The sequence below is a fragment of the Eumetopias jubatus genome, unplaced genomic scaffold (genome assembly GCF_037043125.1).
Source record: "Eumetopias jubatus isolate StellerSeaLion01/CBP00866 unplaced genomic scaffold, mEumJub1_p1.0 scaffold_7, whole genome shotgun sequence".
Classification (NCBI taxonomy): Eukaryota; Metazoa; Chordata; class Mammalia; order Carnivora; family Otariidae; genus Eumetopias; species Eumetopias jubatus.
In genome coordinates, this window is record NW_028274813.1 from 35,623,240 (window position 1) to 35,635,584 (window position 12,345).

General features: G+C 45.3%; 1 protein-coding gene across 2 annotated transcripts in view; it reads left to right on the forward strand.

The window, feature by feature from the left end:
• Nucleotides 1-745: 745 nt before the first annotated feature.
• The window catches only part of SPTB (spectrin beta, erythrocytic), a 116,935-nt gene continuing 105,335 nt past the window's right edge, over nucleotides 746-12,345 (forward strand). For both annotated transcript variants that reach the window (XM_028115784.1, XM_028115854.2), the window contains exon 1: nucleotides 746-840. The gene's annotated coding sequence lies outside the window, so the exon portion shown is untranslated. The remainder of the gene's footprint in view (nucleotides 841-12,345) is intronic.

Genomic DNA, 12,345 nt, shown 5'->3' on the forward strand with positions numbered 1-12,345 from the left:
TCAGCAGTGCCGGGTCTCCCCGACCACACCAGGTTTGCAGACAGAAACAGAGACGCTGAGCCCGTGGGCTGGGGGTGGGGGCCTCCCAGCGTCTGTTCACACTGCCTGCCAAGTGAAGTCCGCCCCGGAGCGTGCTTTCTAACACACCAGCCCCGGGGAACAATCCTCCTTCCCAAACCCGCCGCAGCGGGGGCGCAGGGCCGAGGGCGCCCGCCTCGCCCACCCTATGGTCTAAGCGTGTGTTTTAATATATTTTAAAAACCGGAGAGTACACAGTGGGGACGCGGGGCGGGAAAGGCTGGAGGGCTCATTTTCGTGGCCAGGCTCGGTGCTCAGGGCGCACGAATTAGGCCCGAGCTGCGGAGTGAAACCCTTTTCCCGCCGCAGGGAGCTTGCGGTAGCGCGCGGTTAGGGGAGGTGAACGACGATGGGGGCGCTGCGGGCGGCTCGAGCTTCTGGCGTCCCGGGCCCAGGCGGCCAGCCAGGAGGCGGAGGCCCGCCGCGGGAGCCGGGGCGGAGGCCTGGCAGGTGCCCCCCAACGCGGAGGCTGATTGGCAGGTGCGGGAGTGGGTGGGGAAGGCGAGGGCTGGGCCTGGCGCTGCGGGAGGCTGCGGCCCCGCCTCCCCGCCCCCGCCGCGGGACTATCTGGTCCCGGCAGCAGCGATGTCCCCCGGCAGGAATGTCCCTCCTCAGATAATGTTATTTATATCTCTGGGCGGGTCCGCGGCTCGGCAGCACCAGGCGCCCGGCGGCCGCTGTGCTAGGAGCCCCGTGCTGCCCTCTTCCCCCTGCGCCGCCGCCCCTGGGCTCGGGGGGGCCGCCGCTACAGCCCCAGCGCAGGTGAGTCCCGGGAGGGCCCAGCGGCCGGCGGGGGCTGGGTGCGGGTGCCGATGCGCGAGGCTGGGGCGCGCGGCGCGAGCGCAGAGGAGGCGCTGGGCCCAGGGGGCTCGTGACGCGCGTAGCCCAGGGGGCCGGGTGGGGGTTCGGCCCTGGGTGCGGGGCGTGGGGCCCGGGAGGCCCTGGCGGCTGCGGCAGCGAACATCCTGGGGCGCGGGAATCCGCGTGGGCTTCGGAAACACTTGGCGAGTCGGGCGCTTTGCTTTGGAGAGCCGGATCCTGGAGCGTCGCCCCGGGGTTCTGGGAGGGCGGGGGCGGCGGGGGGCGGTGCGTGTTCAAGTCCCGGGCCACCTCCTCCAGGACCCCGGCTTGGGGGCAAAGGGGATTCTGCCTCCTGCCTGTCGGACCTGCCCTCTCTGCCTCCTGCCGCCGGGCTTCTCAGCCCGGAGCCGCTCAGATTTTCTTCTGGGGAACTTGTCCGCGCGCTCCCCGGGCAGCCCAGGCAGGGAGGACAGGACCGGTCAGCGAAGGGGGCCTGATCCCCGGACGCTGGGAGCGACGCGGAGAGAGTGGCCGGGTGCAGACCCGAGGAGGAAAGATCAGAATGCCCGAGGCATACTCCAAGGATCTCCTGCCCTCCCCTCCCAAAGAGTGCTCCAAGCTGCTACGGTCCACTCTACTCTCACCTGCCTCACCAGTTCCTCTTTCTCCAACAACCTGGCTCTGAGAAATAGCAGAAAGTGGGAGAAACAGCAGGAGCTTTAAAACCATCCCCAACTCCCACCAACTCATCCAGACTTCCCGAGGGTGGCCAAGTCGCTGTGAGCTTGAGTACAGTTTCCGTGACAACGAGCCCCAGGTCGGGCCTTGATTTATAACCTATTAATATCCAAACCACTGTTTTCAGTGAGCAATTAGAGGCGCCAGGAGTTGATAATAACGCTCTAAACTGGCTGAAGGGAAATGAAAATCCACTTTTTAGAAAAAATTTGATGCATCAGATTGGGGGTGGGGGGAGATAGTGACAGTATTTTTTTTTTTAAGATTTTATTTATTTATTTGACAGAGAGAGACAGCCAGAGAGAGAACACAAGCAGGGTAAGTGGGAGAGAGAGAAGCAGGTTTCCCGCCGAGCAGGTAGCCCAATGCGGGCGGGGCTCGATCCCAGGACCCTGCGATCATGACCTGAGCCGAAGGCAGACACTTAATGACTGAGCCACCCAGGCGCCCCAGTGACAGTATTTTTGTACCTGTAACTTCTGTGAAGACCTTAGGCCTTCGCCTCCAAGTAGGAGGTAGCAATGCAAAATGCAGAGCCTTGAGGTAGCCCTGGTCTATACTGCAGTTTCTAGGGAAAATAATTCAGGTGGTTCCTGAATGAGAGGAGTCTGCAAATCAAAATTTTTAGGCATCTCTCTACTGCCCACTAACCTATCCTTAGCTTCACAGATGGCTCTGAATTTTATTCTAGAATTCCCTCTTTGACCACCCTATGACCCAGGGCAGGTTATTTCTTATTCCAGGGTCAGACTTTGACTCTTCTGCTAGGAGCCCTGGGTTCCAGAAAGTCTTTGAAAACTGTTTTTTTTGTAAGTGCAAAATGTTTAAGTGTACTGAATGCCCAACACCCCATACAGCTAGGTTTGTACTTGCCTGGAGGCTTTGGGCTAGTTAGGAAAAGGAATGTTGGGCTCACACTGAAAAAGAGCCTACAGCCTTGAAACCAAATGACTCCTCAGAGGTGGATCACTTATACAGAACTTTATCAAACTCTGGAGTAAAGCACAGCTGAAAACGATAAACCCTACATTATGAAAACATAGCTTTTAGACCCCTTCGCTGTTGCTCTTAGCTTTATCAGTGGCCCAGTCACAAAGACCGGGGATGAGCCAGAGCTGTTAATCCTAAATTCTCGGAAGACTCAGAGTCCGATCGTGGAATTGAAAGCACCCAAAAACTCCAAGGCATCCAGGACGTGTCTTGTAGTGCAGGCATATCGAGTTTTCCTGAGTGGCTTATCCAGCTGAGAGCTGGGATACCACCTTTTGCTCTGCTTGTTGCTGCTTCCAAGCGTTCTGAAGGTGTCCTCTGGCCGAACACCTGCTAGGTGACTAGCTTTGGGGTGTGTAAAGGTAAGGCGGTAGGTGCACTCCCATGTGGGATCATATCTGATAAACTACAAATGACGATTTTAGTCATGAAAGTTTTGAACTAAAGTCAAAATTGGATGGTTCTGCCACAATTCTGGAAACAGACTATTTGGGTAAATAAAAGTAATAATAGCTTTCACTTTTTTCCCATCTTTTATGTACTGGTGCTTGACTGGTTGTGGACACTCAATCTTTGTTGAATGAATGAGAGAACAAACAAATGAATGCTCAGAGGTGCTTTTTTGTTGTTGTTGTTTTTAATCCTGTTGTCACAGTAACTCTGCAATGTAGTTCCTATAACCAGCACTTTACAAGTCAGGAAACAGGCTCAAGGAAATTAAATAATTTGCTTCACATCATACAGCTGATGAGAGGTGGGGGCCTGGATTCAAACTCAGCTGTTAGGTTCCTACCTGCTTTTTAAGGTTAGACATTTGGCAGGGAATAGAAGAGTACAAGTTGCAAAGATTTGGTTGTAGGGTGGTCTATTAGCTTCACAGTCTTTCACTCCCAAGACCTTGGGTTATAATTCTGCATATATCAGAGAAGCTTTAAAAAATATTGCCTGAAGATGGTATTGAGCACTTCTTTGCTCAGAGGTGTTTAGCCTGGCCCATTATGTTCAGGTCATTGTTTCAAGGACAGAACTATAATTTTGGCAATAGTCAAAGCATGGATTTTTTTTTTAAAACAGATTTTCCTTTCAGTCGTGGAAGTGGCCAGGAGGGCTTGATGATGCATGGGGACAGTGTGATAGGACAGAGGATGACTATAAAAAATTCATGAGGCAAACGCTATTGGAGTGGGAAGGGACCTTAGAGGTCACTGAGTCCAGCTTCTGTTTGTGTGGCTGCTTGCCTAAAGGGGAGACCTAAGTGCAGTTTACTTGGTCATCTCTGTGCAGACATGGTACGTGCCTTCCATGTTTCTTATCATTCTTGCTCGTTTCATTCCTTTCTCTCTCTCAAGACCAATATTGGGTTTATCTCCTGAAGTTCTGCCTAACCAAACCACTGAAGTTTTCATTCCTTTGAGGGAGATTTGCAAGAGGATGTAGTTTAATCTTAGTACAATCTTAAAAAAAACCAGGTTTTGGAGACAGGTGAGAAGACATCAGTGAGCATTAAACTCTAAACTGTTCCATAACTTTCCCATTGCTTGTTAGACATAGAGATGTATGCATTTTTTTATACAATAGGTTTGCATATTACTGTCTTGACTTAAGATAGATAATTATGTAGCATTTCTGGGGCAGTGGGGAAAGAAAGGACTTTGGGGAATCATTGGGACTGTCAGATACCTGTTTTAATCTAAACCCACTCACCAAATTGCTCTTGAAGTATGTTATTTCAGATTTTAAAAGCAAAGGCAAAATTATACTCTCTGTGTAAGACTTGAAAGTGTAGGAAACATGACCAGCAGGAGGTTTAAAGTGACGTAAAGTACATTTCTTCATTATCCGTAATGCTTTTTTTTTTTTATAACCTCAGACCTGCAGATTGATGTTTACCAATTGACCTGGGAGGATCAGAAATGCAAATGTGTGGGCTGAAGAGAAATTTGCTTTTATGATGAGGACTGGCAGGGACTGTTCATGGATATTGGGTTCTGAAACCATACGGATATTACTAGTCAGAAATTGCTGTACAAAGAAGTATTTTATCTTAGAAGTAGTTTGTATTGTTGTTTTTATAGATAGCTCTTTGGTTACTCCTCTACTTCAGATAAGAGATCTGGGAGGAGGGGTAAATGCCGTGATCCGTGTGCCCGAATCACCATGTAGCATTTGCCGGGTTTTCACAAAGAAGCTGCTTGTTTCTGCCAACCCCAAGAGGTGAAGGTCACCTGGTTTTGGAGATGGAGATGGTGATCGAGGGAAGGCATAGGAGGCAGGCAGAATTCACTGTCAGATCTGGCTGCAGCCACTGAATTGTCAACTCCCCTTGGTAAATATTTAGAAAATGTCACAGCATGTTTCCCTTTGTTGCTGTGCTTATTTCTTAATTCGCAGCCAAGCAATCCAAGTTCTGCCATTTTCAGCCAGCCTTAGCTGAATATCAAACCACCAGGGGATCCCCAGCCTTACAGCTCACACAGTTTTAGAGGTGGTCATAGACAGAAAATGCTTTCTCAGTGGAGATTGCTGGCTAGTTTATGACATTCCCAAACCACCTTTCATTTTTCTCTTTCCTTCTCCTGGGGGCAGGAAATCTTACAAAGCCGGCATCTTCCTACCTCTGTGAGGCCTTCTCAGGCTTTGCTATCATGTTTAATTTCTACACCGTACCTGTGCAGAGCTGGACAAGGGTATAATTACAAGGGCAATTAAAACCCATATATCATGTTCCCAATGGGGGCAAAAGTGGGGCTTCCTTTCTTCCTTTCATGTGAATGCTGTAAATTTAGCAAATGAAAGGTACAGAGCTAGAAAAGAAAAAAGACTTTGCATTGGACTGGGCTCAGATCATCCAGGATAGTTATGAGAAGAATAACAGGGCACCTTGGCAGCTAAAGAACAATAATTGCTTTGAATTATAGTCAATCCAGGAGTTTCCACCATCGTGAAGAAGAACAGAAACTTGAATAATCCTGAAAATGGATAAGTTGAAAATCATTTCCATTTGTATTAGGGTGTGCCTCTTTTGAGAATTCATAGCAATTCCAATAAAACAAAGTGCACTTTAAAGATATAACTTATGAGGCCTGGAGAGAGGTCCCTAGCTTCATTCTGTCCCTCTGCTTAGTTCCGGCCTGTTTCCAGAAGCCCCTAGGAGTGGTCAGTCAGTGGCATCTTCCAGCATATTTCCTCAGGAGTAGAAAAGTAAGAGAAGCCCCTTCCTAATAGTGCTTCCAAGCCATAAGTGAGAGAAAGAGCTGGAAAGGCCTGAAAGAGCCATCTGAGAAATGTTGAGAGCAAGCATTGAACACCTACGTGCATTACACCGTTCTATGCTGAGGACATGAAAAAGGATCAGATGGAGACCTGCTGGTCTGGTGGGGAAAGAGTCTTGCAAACAAGCAGTGATTCAAAAGGGTGCCTGAGAGAAAGCCCACGGGAGGAAGAGTCTGATTCAGGTTGGAGAGTGCCTAGGGTTTCTCTAACAGAAGAAGGGAGGATGGGGGAGGGGCTTAGGCACATTGCCCACACAGATGTGCAATAAAGGGTGATGAAATTAGGGAATGCGGAGCAATTCTGTGTGGCTGGAATGTAGGGCACAGCCCAGGAATGGGCCAAAATGTGACTGGAAAGGTGGTTTGGGTTCAGTTTGTGAAGAAGCTTGAACCACTGGAGGTTCAAGTTGAAAATCTGCAAAGATTTTTGAGCAGGGGAGGGACCAGATCAGATCCTTGCTTAGACAAAGCTCACCGGTGGCAGGCAAGGGTAGGTGAACTGGAGATTAGCACAGGACGACGTCACACAGATGAGATATGGTCACTCGGCTTCCAGGATGCCTGTGTGTATGCGTCATCTGATTTTAGCGACCACGTGAGGAAGCTTTATGGATTAGAAGCAAACAGTGTTTTGCCCAAGCTCCCTCTCGTAGTATCACAGAACCTGACTTCGACCCAATTTCCTAGTTCCAAGGCTGGGGCTTTGTCCAGATCTTCTCCTCAATGGAGTAATTGAATATTCTGGGCCTTCTGGTTGAGACAGTGATTGCTTTCTTTCTTCAGAACTATCAGTCTCAGTTCGTTGGAGAGAGGGAGGAGGAAACTTGTTGCAGTATTTACTATTTAAGTGCAAAACCTCAAGAGCAGCCCTCCAGCCTGTACGCAGATGATGTCCCAAAGTATGAATTAACATCAAGCGTGCGTGTGGATTCCCAGTATGCTGTAGATAAATGATAGGTTTACATACCTGTCAATTGATGTGTTGGCTTTTTCATTCCTTTACCCCAAATTTACTGGGCATTATTATGCTTATGCCTCATTTTGGACTTTGAAAACCTCTTTTTGTCCAGTATCTTAGGTATTCTGATTTGATTTGAAGATTTGTACAAATCTTCAAAAAAATCAATTGTTTTTTTTGAAGATTTGTACAATCTTCAACCAATATTTATTAAGCTTTCATTTATTTGCCAGACGTATTCTAGGTCCAGGGGATAGAGGAGTGAAAATGGAAAAAAAAAAAGTTCGATGTCATGGAGTATCCATACTCGTTGGGTGAGACAGGAATAAACAATAAAAGCAACAAACAGAAGACTATATATTATAATTTGCTGTAAAGAAAAAGCAGTGTGAAGAGAAAGAGAGGTGATTCTACTATTTGAGGTAGGATGGTGGGGAAAGGCCTCTCTGATGAGGTTTCATTTGAGCAGAGAGCCAAACCAAGTGAGGGAGGGGAATGTGTGTGTTTGGGGGAAGAGATTTAGATCGAGGGTGAGGGCCCTGAAGTGGGGTCACCGCTATGTCCAAGGAATGGGCAGGAAGCCAGCCTGACTGAAGAGGAGGGACAAGGGGTGAGCGCAGGACGTGACATTAGAGAGGAAATGGGGTCTGGATCATGCAGGCTTTGCAGCCATGCAGGTCTTTGGGTTTTAGCTGTGCAACAGGAAGCCACCGGAAGTTGTGGTCAGAGGAGTGATGTGTTCAGATTTGTATGTTAGGAAGACCTTTCCGGCTGTCCTGTGGAAGACTGACTGTAGGGAACAAGAGTGGATAACAGGGAGTAAGATGAAAGCTACTCTAGTGGGGCTGGGTTAGAGAGGATGGACCAGCACGATGGTGGTGCGGTGGGAAATGCAGCTGGCATCTGGATAGAGGTGGAGACAGAGCTCATGGGATTTGGGGATAGAGGAGAAGAGAAAAAGAATAAGTCACGGATGACTCCATTGGTTTTGGCCTGAGCAACTTTAAGAATGAAAAAGCCATTTACCGAGAAGGGATATATCTTGTCCAGTGTACTGTGGGCTATTCTTTTTTGTTTTTGGTGTTATCAAGGAGTTTATTTGGAATAGGTTTAGATTCAGGCAGATTTTTCATTGAAATACACCCGAAAGAAGGTGTTTTATGGTGAGTGACTCAGGATATCTGTTTGTTTTGAAGTAGAGCCTTAGATGTGCAGTTAGTTCTGTGTACTTTGTACTGTTACTTTTTGGGTATTCTTACAACATCTCTACTATGTGATAGAGATTAAGATATAATACAAACAGGATTGAAATATATTTCACTTTATAAATAGAAATGTTTTGAATGTGTTCTTTACAGCCTAAACATCTTCTAACACTTCCTGGTTGCCATATTTAAAAGAAATTATTTTAAATTATAAAATGAATTCATGTGCATGATTAAGAAGTGTATCCACATTGTACAAGGGTATACGATGAAAAGTAAGAGTCTTCCTTTCCCTACCTCCAGTTCTACTCCTAGGAAGTTACCAATGTCAACAGTTTCCTGCATATCCTTCAAGAAAAATTCATTGCATATGTAAGCGTTTGGCCATATTTTAAAGTCCTAGCTTTAACCTACTAAAAGCACATGTTTGTTTTCATTTTTGTGACTTAGTAGCCCTTAGGCCTGGAGTCCAGCTTTCTATCAATTAGGGGTCTCCTTCCAAGCCATCCTGCACCCTGTGTTTGTCCTGTAATACCCCTTCTCAAAAACCTCCAGTGGTAGAGGTGGAAATCCAAACTTACAACGTTGACTTTTAAGAGCCATTGTAATCTAGCTCCAATCTCTTTTTCTATCTTTATCTCTTACCAATTCCCATCACAGACCTTTTATTTGAGCCAGGTTTGTCTGCTTCTACTCGTTCAGTCCTGAACATTTCTCCCAGATTTGGAGAGGTTTCCATCAGTCTTCCTGGAACATTCCAGCCCCTAGTGATCTCTCCCTTCTACAGATTTGTTAAAGGTCTAGTTACATAATCATAGACTTCATTTATTACTATTATTATTATTTAACTTATGTCTGTCTATTACTTGCTCCACTTGTTCTCTTAAAGGCCAGAACCGATTTATGATTTACAGTCACAGGTCTTACATAAAGCCCTGCATAATGCTTTTTCACATAGAAGTTCAACTAGTAATTTTTGGAATGTGTGCTTTGACAGTCATCCCCTAACAAGGTGGTGCCGGTGCACAGGGATTATATTAAGTAAAAAATCTCAAATGATGGCTGCCAACAAAGTCATCTCCTTAGTGGGTTACATAGGGGTCCATTCCCAGAAAATGGTAAATGGACTCTGCTCCTTTAGATGTAGAACTTTCTAAGGGGCCTGGTCTCATACCCTTGTCCCTTCTTCAGATGGCACTGCATCTCAATGTCAGAAACAAGGTGTTTCGTTTGCTCCTAAATGACGAAGTATAGTTATTTAATGGACAAGGCAACCATGTGATTTTTAAAAAATGTATAACAAAATGTACCATTTTAACTAGCTTTAAGTATTTGGTTCAGTGGGATAAGTACAGGTACATTGTTGTGTAGCCACCATCACCATCCATCTCTAGAACTTTTGTCATCTTCTAAAACTCAAACTCTGTACCCATTAAACATAACTCCCCTCATCCCCCAGCACCTGGCAATCACCATGTCACTTTCGGTCTCTATGAATTTGACTACTCTAGGTACCTCATATAAATGGAATCATACAGTATTTGTCCTTTTGTGTCTGGCTTATTTCAGCCAGCATAATGTTTTCAGGATTCATCCATGTTGCAGCACATGTCAGAATTTCCCTTTTAAGGCTGAATAATATTCCATTGTATGTATTTTTCACATTTTATTCATCCATTCATCCATCTACCTGAGTCACTTCCATCCTTTGGCTATTATGAAAAATGGTGCTATGAACATGGATATACAAATATCTCTTTGATACTGTGCTTTCACTTTTTCCGGGTATATACCCAGAACTATAGTCTCCAGTTTATTGCTGGATCATATGGTAATTCTGTTTTTAATTTTTTGAGGAACCAAACCATGCCATTTTAATATTTCTCCCTGGTTCCCCGAAGGGAAGGGCAAAATTTATTAACATCCTCACCTTTGGAACCAAACTGAACTTGAGAATTGTTTATTTGAGAACACTGTCTTTGGGGGATAGTTTTTCATCAAAGTGCTTGCATTTGTCCACATACTAGTTTGCCTGTTTTAAAATTGTAGACTTTTAGAGGACAGGCAGGAGATGTTTAATTTGCTTTGTAAAACTTGTAACCCAAACTCAGGTGGGGAAAGGTGTAAATATTATGTGATGATGTATTTCAACCAAAATATCTCCTTGAGCTGGATGACAAGAGTCTGGGTTGCTTCCAACTCCTTTTCTCTTGCTGTTTGCCCTTGGGCAAAGAGCTTCCTCTTTCTCTAACATTTTTTTTCAGGGATTTGTGTGTGTGTGATGGCACCTTAATATTTATTATTATCCTTAAAAATGTCTTTGCAGAGTTCCTTGTAATGCCTAAAGTGTTGTCTCCTCTTCGTGGCCTTGCCTGACAACCCCTCTCCCTCCCAGGTCCTGGAGTAGCACAGGACCCTTTCTCCTGCATGGTTTTTGCAGTACCTTTCTTGCTCCTTTCTCAGAGGATGGATCATCTTGTCTTGAAATTGTCAACTTGCCTTCTACATCATTAGACTGTGCTTCTTGTGATGGAGAGCTAGGTCTCTTTTTTTTTTTTTTTCATTCCCAGCACCTAGAGTCATGTTTGGTACACAGCCCCCAAAATAGTATTGATTAAAAAATTAACAAGTGAATGTTTGAAATTATATATGGTTGAGATATATATATATATATGTATAGTGGAAATTAATATTATTATAATGAGTTATAAGAAGTCAACATTTATAAGTCTCTCAGAGAGAGATATGCTGAGAGCTTTTATATGTGTTTGTCATTTCTGTTGTTATCCTAATATGACAGATGAAAAATATCAGGCTTAAAGAAGTTTATTTACCCAGAATTATACACTGAGATCAAAGCTGAACTTGAGCCCTAATGTATTTATTCTAGAGTGCTTGCTTAGAATCACTGTACCCACCATATTGGGGGGGAGGTCAATATTCCATGGCTCTTAATTCTAAGAGTTTCTTTTTTTCTTTTATCTTGCATCTTTAATGTCCTGAAATTAAAGAGGTAATTAGTTGTATACCTTTATATGTTGCTTTATATTTGCAATGATTTAACCTAATAGGCTTGAATCCCCCTATTAGCTTTTAATAAATAATGTTCTGAATCCTATTTCCAACATAGTTCTTTGACAACTGAGGATGAAGATGCTAATTAGTACTGTACAATATACCCAGCCGTAAGACAGCTCTCCACAGCTCTGCTAAAATTGCCTCAAAAGAGGTCTGATACTGTCAAATGAGGTAGCCTTCTTCCGGACCCAGGTCCCAAGTTCTCTGCAATATTGGACTTTGTTAACCACTCTTGCTTTGAACTTAAGCCCTCCCTTGGCTCCTGGGATCCAGGCTCTCTCCTTCTTCTACTCCCAGTTTGCTTAAACCGCAGGCTGGCTTGCTTTCTCTTTCTTTCTTGCCTTCTCTTTTCTTTCTTTTTTTTCCTTCTTCTCTACCAGCTTTTCATTGCTGGGCTTGCCAGTGTGTCTAAATCCTCATCTCTAGCCCCAATCTCTGCCTTCATTTGGTTGTAACAAGATGTGTCAAACTCCCTATGTAGCTATAGGACCTCTCAGCGCCCCCCCCCCCACCCAAACCTGCTCTTCTCCCTGTTTTCGTAGCTAGGTTCCTGTTGGGTTGCCATTGTCCCAAGTACGAGCGTCATCAACTTTTTTGGGTTTTCTTCGTTTCACACTTGTGCATCTAGTTGGCTGCCGGTTCATTTTTCCTCCAAAATTTTCAAACTGGTTTCTTCCTTTCAATTTTCACTGTCTCATGTTTGAATAATTGGCCTTTAGTCTCTCTGTATCCCATCTTACACCCTGACCTCAGAATTATTTTTAAAAACATGATTGTGAGTCATTCCACTGCTTTAAAACCTCAATGGTTCCCCATTGCCCCAAAATAAAGTTTAAACAGGCAGGCGGTCTGTTCCAACATCCCTCCTGGCTTCATTCCCTTCCTATTTACTTTACATCGGATGCTTGTGACTGTGTCAGCTCAGGGTGCGTTTTCACTTCCATGACTTGACTTCTCTGTTTTCTAGGCCTGCAGTGTCTTTCTCCCTTTCTGTAGCTGTGAACTCTCATGCATCTTTTAAGGCCCCACTCAAACGGTACCCCTCTGATGCTTCCCCTTGTTCCCTAACGCACCAAGACATCCACTCACTCCTGTGAGACCTCAAGTTGTCACTTTTCACATCGCACCCTGGTTGGGTTGTGTACAGGTCTGACGCTTTTCTAGATTATGGGTTCCTTGAAGAAGGGACATTTGTCTGGCGCCTATATGCACACTGGTGCCTAAG